The following is a 10,428-nucleotide window of genomic DNA, read 5'->3' as shown; positions in this document are numbered from 1 at the left end:
CTCTGCCTTTAAGAAAATCAAGGCAGGTGGGACATTGTCTTCAAGTTTAGGGGAAAATACTCTTATACAATTCTTTTTATAAACCAACAAAGCTCCTGTTTAGATAGAAAGTTATGTCCATTCTACCCTTCTACAGCCTTTCAGAAGTCACCTATAAATGTAGGACTCTGTTTAAACAAACAACAACGCGAAACCCGAATTACCAGCTCCTGCTCTAGCTCTTTCAAATTACTACTGATCACAATCTCCAATTTAAAACAGAGTTGTTTCACTGACTAGTAAGGTCTGCTAACTGTGCTTTATAGAGCATTAAAAAAGCACAGTAAACAAAACTATAACAGACAAACTAAAACCAAACGTACAAAGCCCATAAAACAAAACCAACAATGAAATAAAAAAAATCCTGACTTACGGAATAAGTTAAGGTAATTTATGGAAAATGCCATCAGATAGAATGGTGAACACAACAGTCGTACAAGCTTTGATACTGGCTTACCAGAATGACTTTAGTAACCGTCTATCCTAAAACTTTTACCATGTTAAAAACAAAGAAAAGACTACTTACTCTGCCTCTGAAAGCAAATCTAACTTACTCTACTATTTCTAGCAACCAAGTGCTATTCAAACTAAGAGTTCACACAATCTCGAAGAATAAAATGATTGCCATAGGGATTTCCATTTTATATAAGTACACATAGAAAAATATTCCAATTTGACTCCCTCAAAAGTGCTTAACAAATCATGTAAAAGCCAAAACCATTATACATTAATTTCTGATTGCAGTCTTGACTTCTTCCTTCCAACCTTCCATGCTCAGCACACATTCAGAAAAATCTGTGAGTAAGGAAGAGAAAGTACTGAAAAACCACGAACTGTAAGTCAGTAAGTTCAGGAAAACTCCTACAACCTCTTGTATTTGTCTCTTGTATTAGCAGAGCTATCTGCAAATTGAAGAGCAGCAGCTCTCGCTTTCAAAGGGATCTCAGCTTCTGTAGTTGCTGATCAGTTAGCAACACTTAAGAGAAGCCTTCCTTCTTGTCATGGCCAAATAAGCTTAAGGCGTTGTAACAAAACTCAAATCCATTTTTCTGATAGAGACATATTGGCTTGCTAAGAACACTGTTGAACACATAGAACATTTCTTTATAATGGTAGTTATACTTACCTAAAAAAATAAAAACAATTAAAAAAAATCCTCCACCACACTTGAAATATGTACCTAAAACTTGTAGCTGCTCAAAGCTTCAAGACATCCTATACTGTTCTGTTCTGCTCATATCTTTTAGACTTCTTCCTGAAAGAACAAAGCTGTGGAGCTTTCACTGAGGTGCTAGTATTTGCTTCTATTACATTAGTCTCATATTCTAAAGAGGAAAGTGGAGCCAGAAAAGCCCAAATGAAAAACAGGAAAAGGTTACATCTAGGAATCGATTAAACCAGATCTTCAAAGAGCCTCCCCCACTCATGTGTTCCAGGGAAAAATGATCTCCTGCCGTCCTATTCTCATAGCTTGGGCAATCATTTGAAATCCTTGAAATCTAATGTTTATTTTGTTTGGCAAATTATGCTTTTAAGAACATCTTTTTCTGTCTTAATTGTCCCACAAGCTGGATGAACTCAATTTACAATGGAAATCAGAGAATCAGCTGGCAAATCTAACTTCAAGGAGAAAAAAATTAGAGCATAAAGCATCCCAGATTTTCTTCTTTTTTTCTTTTTTCTTCTTTTTTTTTTTTTTTTTCATTTCCAGAAGCCTTACAGTTGTTAGAAGGGTGCCAAATGGGAACCCCCACAACTTAGACCCCCTACTGCCCACAAAAACAATGTACTGATGACAGGACAAGGATGAACTTCCCTTATTCTCAGCCCCGCTTCACGTTTCAATGCAAGACTGAGTAAGAAAGGATAAATTAGAAGTATTTTACTCTGAATCATCATCTTACTGCACTTAATATCTATATACTGGTTGTTCTTAGCAGCTTATAGATGCTAATACTGATTGAATAGTCAAAACAACATCATAAACAAAGCCTGAAATGGAACATAGGATATGTAAGCCAGGAACAAAGAGGAAAAAAAAAGGCCAGTTTGTAACAAATGCCATAATCTGATCTCTCATTCATATTCATTCAATAGTTTTTTTGGTCTCAGTCCACCCATGCCCTCATAAGATCTTGGATCCAGTATCACAACATGAGCTTACAGCAGAAATGAAAAAAGATCTCAAGATTTCCTATTCCAGTTCCACACATCAACCACTACTATCTTTCCCAAGAAAAACAAAACCAAAACATGCCTAAAATAGTTTAAAATGTTCACATTCACAGAAAGCCACATTTTAGACTGTCTTATTGTACTGATTCACCAACAAATTATACAATGCAAAAAATACATAACCTGGGGAGGGCGGCTGTGTAATACAATGTGCAAAACCCACGGGTGGTAGGAAAACTCCAGCCAAAGTCAGCCTGGCCACACATCCCTGCTGCCATGCTGTTTAGAAAAGAACAGCTTAAAAATGGGAGGGATAGCATTAAAGTATGCCACAGAGCTGAGAGAGTGAGGCTGGCCCTTCTGCCTCCTTATCTCATTTCAAAAGAACAGCTCCAGAGTGCAGAGATGAAGGCAGCAGCAGCGACAGCAAGCAACACCTTGCACTGAAAATAGGCAGCTGGAGAACTGTTATGTTTGCAGTTTTAATCCTTGAACACTGTGGATCTCATCTTTTTACCTGATGTAAAGTGTCACATGCACTATGGCAGTGTCTGTTATCTACCAGCTATCTACACACAAAGAAAAAAATGTTCCTGACCTGAAAAATTCAGGGTGAATAATTATCTGAACCCTCTTACGATGATATTCAGATAATGGCTTCATGTGCAAGATGTTATCAAGCTAGATACAATTTTGCACTTCTCAGAATCATAGAATCACCAAGGTTGGAAAAGACCTCCAAGATCATCCAACCATCCGCCTATCCACAACATTTCCCACTAAACCATGTCTCTCAGTGCTACATCTCCATGTTTCTTGAAAACTTCCAGGGACAGTGACTCCACCACCTCCCTGGGCAGCCTGTTCCAGCTCCTGACCACTCCTTTGGAGAAGTTTTTCCTCATGTTCAACCTGAATTGCCCCTGGCATAACTTGATGTCATTCCCTCTCATCCTATCGCTAGTTACATGTGAGAAGAGGCTGACTCCCACCTCGCCTCAACCTCACTTCAGATGGCTGTAGAGAGCAATAAGATCATCTCTGAGCCTCTTCTCCAGACTAAATAATCCCAGTTCCTTCAGCTGCTCCTCAAAAGACTTGTGCTCCAGATCCTCACCAGTTTAGTTGCCCATCCAGGGCATGATTTTCTAATTATAAAGACATCCACTCCAGTTAAAAGTCTTCAGTACAGCCAACCTGACCAGCAGGCTTTTACAGCATCTGTGGTAACAAAACAATGAACTGGACGCTCCAGTAGAGAACATCAGGCACCCACCAAGGCTAAAATTGCCCAAGCTGGTTAGAATGCAAACACCAGCACAAAGCTACGTTGCACAACTAAAAGTCAAGGTTATGAAATGGCTTATGTTCTCATGCATGCATTCCTCAAGCACATACAGAACTGCAAGTCCTAGAGAATTTGATATCCCACATTAGTCACACTGGTTTCTGCTTAAATGTCTAATTTATTTATCCCAAATACAATCTATTCAGAGCGTATTCTCTGGACATTAGCTAAATAAAGCACTGCCAAATGCTATGACACACAGTCCCAGTATGAGAAATATTAATTGAATGCACTTAGAATATCATCAAACAATTTACATTTCAGCAAGCACCAGGGAGTTGAAAAATCAGTTAAAATTACAGAAGGTATGGTGCTCAGATTCAATTCCAATAAGCAAGGTGCTCTCTTCACTCTTGGCTTGGAATCCAAATGAAGAAGGGATAAAAGAAACTGTGTGTAAACATACATGGTAGCTGGCTACCAGATACCAACTGTGCTATGACAGCAATGACATTGTACGTTATTTCAAAACTAACAAAGTATAAAATTATCCTCTAAAATAAATTCCTCATCTTATACTCTTACACTGTTACTTTTTATGTTCCTCAGATGCATTTAAAAACATCTAATTTGCCGCAGCTATGTGTGCAAACGACAAAGTCTGCCAAGGAGTCTCGTAAGAAAGAAAAAATTCATGGTTTACAGTGTACTTGGAAATCAGATTTACAGTGCTCTGAAGAAGAATCAGTGCTAGCATTATTATCATCCACATTATTGAACAAGCTTTTCTACCAAGAAATGATTTATCTCAAGAAATTTGTACTTTCTGTCAGAGACTTTTTTTTTCTTTTTTTTTTCCTCAGAAGCAGATCCTTTTCCCTTAAAAAGCGAGCTATAAGAAACTAACAACATGTTCCATATTCCAGGCTGTCTAGTAAATATTCAGCAATATCACAACTCTCCAAAAGACAGAGACCGACAACACTGATGCTGATACAGAAATATTATCTTCAATTCAGGCAATTTTGCAGTATTAGGGCAAATAGTGCATCCTAATGCATCTTAAAACTTAGGTAGTATTGTGCAGTTAGCTCTGATGTATCAAGAAGCAGAGATTGTCTTAGTGGATTGTTCTTCCAATTGTGTCTCAATTGATGCTTTTACAATATTTATTGGGTCTTTTTAGAAAATCTGTAGGGATTCCAGACTGGGCATCACCACTAATGACAATGAATGGCTTTGCCATTATTTTTCGTATTTGAAAAGAGGAGCAGGTGGGAAAATAAAAAAATACTTGCAAAGCTTGTTTGCACTTTGTATTCAGAAGTTTAAGCTTGAAATAAAGGGCAGGAGGGGTGGAAAAAGTGTACGTGATATCATAGTTTCTAACGTCAAGAAAGCAAACGTGAACAACAGCAACAAAAAACCCCACACCCCGCACACCAGTAAGTTTGCGGCCTATGTCTTCACAGAATATACTCAGACCAGTAAAACAGGGACACCGCTGAAATGGCTCAGAAACCTCATGTGAATCTTGAGAGCTGAATGGCTTGAAGGTTTAACAGGCTGTTGTGTTGTTTCTACTATGGGACAACAGAAGTAGATAGAGGGAATGGTGCAGGACACCTCACAGTGGCTGTAATACCATAATGCCTGGTATTGGTAATGGTCACAGAATTTCTTAAGAGGAATGCAGGCGTAACCATAATCCCAGTGGCAGTCTCGCACACAGAGCCAGGATGGAGTTCTCTCAGAGGCTGTTAGAGCAACAGTGGCTGCCAATGGAAGTCAGCTTCCCCGGTTGGTTTGGGCTCTTGTTTCCCAACTTGTTATGACTCCTATTTGTAACACAGCAGTGAGTTGTCTGTCCTAAAGAGCTGCTGCTACCTGCACAAAGTTCTTGTTATGAGTCTGCCCCAGAATGAGCATTCCGTATTTAATAAGTGCTCCTTGTCCCCTCCAACAGCTAGAATTGATAAACTCCGTAGAGAAAGCACTGCGGGACTGCTATCTGAACTGGTGATATCCTGAATGTTTCATAGTTTCATTAGTTTAATGGTCCTGATAAATACTAGAGATGCTTGTGAGTTTTATTTATTAAATACCTGTAAAATGCAATTTCACTCTGGAAAGTATTTTTAAGTACCACAAATGACTGCAAATCTAGTGTGTAACTACCTCATTTGCTCATGCTAGAGGAAAAACACTGTTTTCTTAGTTAACAGTTTTGCAAATTCCAACTGAAACAAGATAGAGCTTCTGTTTTACTTGACTTCCTAAAATGCTGATTCAACACAGGAAACAGTTGTCTTAATGTCTTAATTTCCAAACATAACTACAATAATATTTGTGTCATAGGAATTTGGAGTACCTAAACTTTTAAAATGAATATACCTAGATTCCTCTACACCAAAATACCACCAAATTGTACAAACCAGAAAGGCAGAACCTCAAAGGTCCCAAACCAATAACTGATCTGAATAAGAGATGACTCTGCTCTGAGCTCTGCCATAGACGTGGAGCTCTGCCACTCAGCAGTAGAAAAGCATCATGTAGTAAAAGGAGGCAGATCTTTAGCTGAGCATTATGAGAGGACTGCAGTACCAGGTGGAAAAGCTTTAAGCCTTGCACTAGTGAGGTAGGGCCCTAATTTCTTTTTTCTTTAATACAATTCATTTTCTTTTTCCCCTTTCCTGGAGCCAGGGGCATTCCTGCACACAAATGATTTTGCCAATAGTAAGACATCAGAATTCACTCTATCTGGGAGCAGTGAAGCAGTGTATCACAAGATCCTTCTAAAGCAATACGTTTTTATGATAAATTCTTTGAACAGTTATAGTTGCTCTGGAAGCAGAACATCACTCCTGTCCTTATCCCTCCTTTTATCCCAACCCATTCTAGCACTCTGTGCTACTTCAGGATGTTTATGGGCTTTTATGCCCCTCAGCAGCAGGGTTCCTGCTCCTGCTGCCTCCCCGTGCCTCTAAGTGCTCGGGGCACTGTCCTAACAGGTGAATTTTGAACAACTTCCCCCTCAACAACGTGAGCACTGATAAGAATAATCTTAGAAGTGAGAGTGGTTCAGCCTATCAAGTTCCCCTGTTCCTATGAAGCACCACACAAGCTATTCATAGCAACGATCTCACACACCACAATAAGCATCGCGCCGTGATTGTGCCAGGAAGTGCTGCTAACTGGACCAGATCGTGGCTGTATTTTTTCTCTGTAGTGTGTACGCTGAAAGATTAAAAAGGTCATGAAAATTACTACAGTGAGTAAAACGGCGAGCCAGAAGAACTGTGATTGAAAACACAGGCGGCTCTAAGCACCCAGCAGTGCATCCCACAGCCACAAATCTGAAGTGAAGGACGAGTCAATATGCTGCAGAATGAACACAGGAGTCTGATAAATGCTGATGAAGGATTTCTTCTTCAACTTCAGTGCAGAAGGCACAAAATACTCATTTATTTTGTTATCCTCATTCCTGATGTAATACTAACCTCATACTAACTGCTAAAATGCAGTCATCTGCTGAAGCAACTGAACCATGAATGAGTACTTTGTAAGAGGGGAATAATTTCTAAGTAACTGGAATGCAAATATTCCTCTAGAAAATACTCTTAATAGAGCTGAAATGAGGAGCAAAGGTTGTATTTTAACTGTTCATTTCTTCATATCTTCCCAAGCTATATTGATTTTTCTATAAAATTGTGATTGCATATTTAAGCAAACAGTATTTAAATAATCGCTTTAAAGTTAGCAGCTACATTTGATCTCTGTGGTTAATGACAAGATTTGAGTTTCTCCACATTGCTCTCGGCAAAAAAAAGAAATATCCTGAAGACTTTTGGGGCAGCTGATGTCTGACCAAGAGAAACAGATGGAGTCCCTGCCTCCATGACTTTATCTCTTGTTCCCAATCCCTGCTACAGCAGAAGCTCCAGAATGGCAAGCTAAAATTGCAGGAGAATTTCCTCTGAAATAGCACACGGTCATGGAGCAGAGCCTCTAAAAAGGAGGGGCAATGCTGCATTCTGCTATATTATTTTATGTGCGTGAAAATGCAAGGACTGGAAAGGGTAAGAAAGAACTCTACCTGAGAAAAGAACTTAGAAAAGTTAATTAAAAATAAAAGGTTAGTAAGAAAATATTTAGCAAGCATGGTTTCACTAAAGAAGTCAGTAATTTTGTCAGCAAAGTGAACCAAGAAGGAAAAGCTGCCGAAATCAGAAGTTACAATGATGTTATCATTTCAGAAGAAAAGTAAATCTCTCCATGAGTCTAGACAATGACATGCCTTCCTACAAGGTAAATATCAATGAGAGGAAAAATACAGATAGGTAACTGGCATCTACAACAAGAAGAAAGAGAAAGGCAATGACCTTGAATTTGGCCTTGTGAAATTAGTAACTGTCCATAGTGATTACAGAAAAAGATTACTAATTTGAGCCCACATGAAGCCTTCTCCAGTGGAACTGCAAATTCTATTATCTGTGGTCCTTCCTCAAGTTCTGTAAGGCAGCTGATCCTCCGGGTCTTCCCAGCAGCATCTCTCCTCAGTTTTGAACAACAGAAATGGATTTTCAGGTAGATGTACTCTGCAGTACTGTACTAAGAGCTTTACTCCAAGGTTTTTATCCTGATGTATAAAATCAGTGTTTGTGGCAAGTCTAGCAATATATTGCAGCTAAAAATTAAAATTAAAAATATTCCAATGCTAAAAAAGTAGTCAGGTATCTCCTAATGCAACTTTCTACCTGGTCTCGCCACAGAGATTCAAGCCAATAGAGGAAGGAAGGATGGATATCTGACTTTAAGTTATGCCATGCACAGTGTGTAATGGTAGCACTCGTCAAGAGCACCTTCTGCACAGAGAGGGCTAATCCAAAATTAGAGCTCATAAAACAACAAAGTTGTCCTCAGCACCTACTGCTTAGGCTTTTGTGACACACGGATGAGAGCAAGATGATTTGCAGAGAAGAGGAATAAATAAGACAAAAAGAAACAAATACTGGTCATCTCTTTCAGCTTTGTTGACCTTGTGGTTCTCTGTGAAAGGAAGATAGCTGGACCACAGTGAAAAGAAAGGGCAATTTTTCAATACTTAAAATAGATTCATTTTTATCAAGCAGGTCTACTAAGTATGACACTAGAAAAGTATTCTAAACATTTATAATCATGTGGAATCAAACAAAAAATTGCAAAGAAGCCCATTTTATCTTCATATATAATTAAAAAGTACTTCAACACAAATTTTGCTATGAGCTACCCAGTGGAGTGTCTTTTTAAATTCCAATACAGTGAAGGAGTGGTGAAGTTTTGAGAGAAATTTTTTAAGGTACGAATTAAAGCAAAAGCACGTTATGGCAGAAGGATCAAATCACATTGATGGAAATTACACAAAAACATATTCCTGTCTTACCAATACTTGCATTTTGGACTGAAATAGGGCAGTTTTCACATCATTTTTACCTTTACTTTAAAACGGACTGGTTATTGCTGGGTTTTATTTATTTTTTCCCTGATAGTGGCAGAGAAACTAATCTAAGGACACTGTTACTTTCCTTACATGATGTTTAGAGTAATTATTAATAAGCTGACTATAGTGTGGTCTTTCAGCCACCATTTTACGCTAATGCATCACACTGTAAATATCACAGTTCCATCAGGCTGTGTTAGCACACTGTTTCATCAAGTGATGTATGATCTAAAATGTATTTTAGATCAATTTTAATATTTTGAAAGCCCAGAAGGTTTGCTCCCAGAGGCAAGATGACTGACCAATCAATGCGTTGACAGCAGCAAAATGAACCAGCATTACTGGCTTTTAGTCCAACCGCATGTGTTTGAGCAAGAGATACAGGATAAGCAACTGTTTTATCTAGGGATTAAGTTAGTCAGAAGATTTCAAAATTAGACAAAGCCTGAAAATGTGAACATCTGGGCATCCAATTTGAGCATCTCCCTTACAAGTAATAATCCAATGTAACTGAACAAGCATGCAATTACAGTAAGCATGCAGTGACTCTCTTCCCAAACGAAATAGCAAGGTATGCAAACTGTGTCTGCATACACGTGCCTTGGTCGTCATATGGAGCACGTGTGCCTAGCTCTCAAAAATGCAGAGGCCGTCAATCAGGACAATTTTACTATTTTATTAATTTCTACATGTGGGTATGTATGGTGCTAATTATAGGTACTAAATAATGAAAATCTATCACAGCTGTGTGCCATTCTTTCCCTACAGGAGGCAGTTTTCTCTCCTGTTGCACAAATTCCACTGATGGGCAGATCAGTTCCATCCCAACTGCAAGTTCCAGCATGGCAGTGGGGATCCCAAGTGTCTCTGCTGGGGCTATGCTCCAGGTTACAAGTGTATTCTAACCACACAGAACTTTCAAAGCTTCTTTTGAAAAGAATGTTAAGCATCCTCAGTTCTTGTCACAATGAAACCTCAACATAGGTTAAACAAAGAGACTACATTACAAGTAGCACTAACTTGCAAAGTACCACAGAAAAAATGTTTTGTAACAAAGCTGCATTACTTTTTTTTTTATTATTTAAATGAGAGGAAGCTGGTGGCAACCACTTAATCTTAATTCACACCTCTCCATTCCCAATCCAGTTCCCTGGATCTAAAAATATAATACTACCCTTTAAAAAAAAGGCAACTGACATCATTCCTCACATTACTATAATTACTACAGATCTGAAGTAACCTCCATTGCCTATGATGTTACACAGATGAGTTTAACTAATCACTTTAGGATTGAAAAAACTCCTACAAGATGGTACTCTTCTAACACATGACCAGCTCTTATTGGTTGACTCCAGGTCACTAGATCATGAGAGTTTATAAACCACTGCTTGTGAAGCCACAGTAACTTATCCTTTGTGATGTGAAGAAGCAGACCTTCTTATGGATG

The 10,428-nt window shown here is 38.6% G+C and overlaps 1 protein-coding gene across 3 annotated transcripts in view; it reads right to left on the bottom strand.

Annotated features, from left to right (window-relative positions):
* UMAD1 (UBAP1-MVB12-associated (UMA) domain containing 1) overlaps nucleotides 1-10,428 on the bottom strand; it is a 70,515-nt gene that overhangs the window by 1,877 nt on the left and 58,210 nt on the right. The window lies entirely within an intron of this gene.

This window comes from Meleagris gallopavo, chromosome 6 (assembly GCF_905368555.1).
Source record: "Meleagris gallopavo chromosome 6, MGAL_WU_HG_1.1, whole genome shotgun sequence".
NCBI lineage: Eukaryota > Metazoa > Chordata > Aves > Galliformes > Phasianidae > Meleagris > Meleagris gallopavo.
The sequence above is the reverse complement of the archived record's forward strand: the minus strand, read 5'-3'. Positions and strand labels throughout refer to the sequence as shown.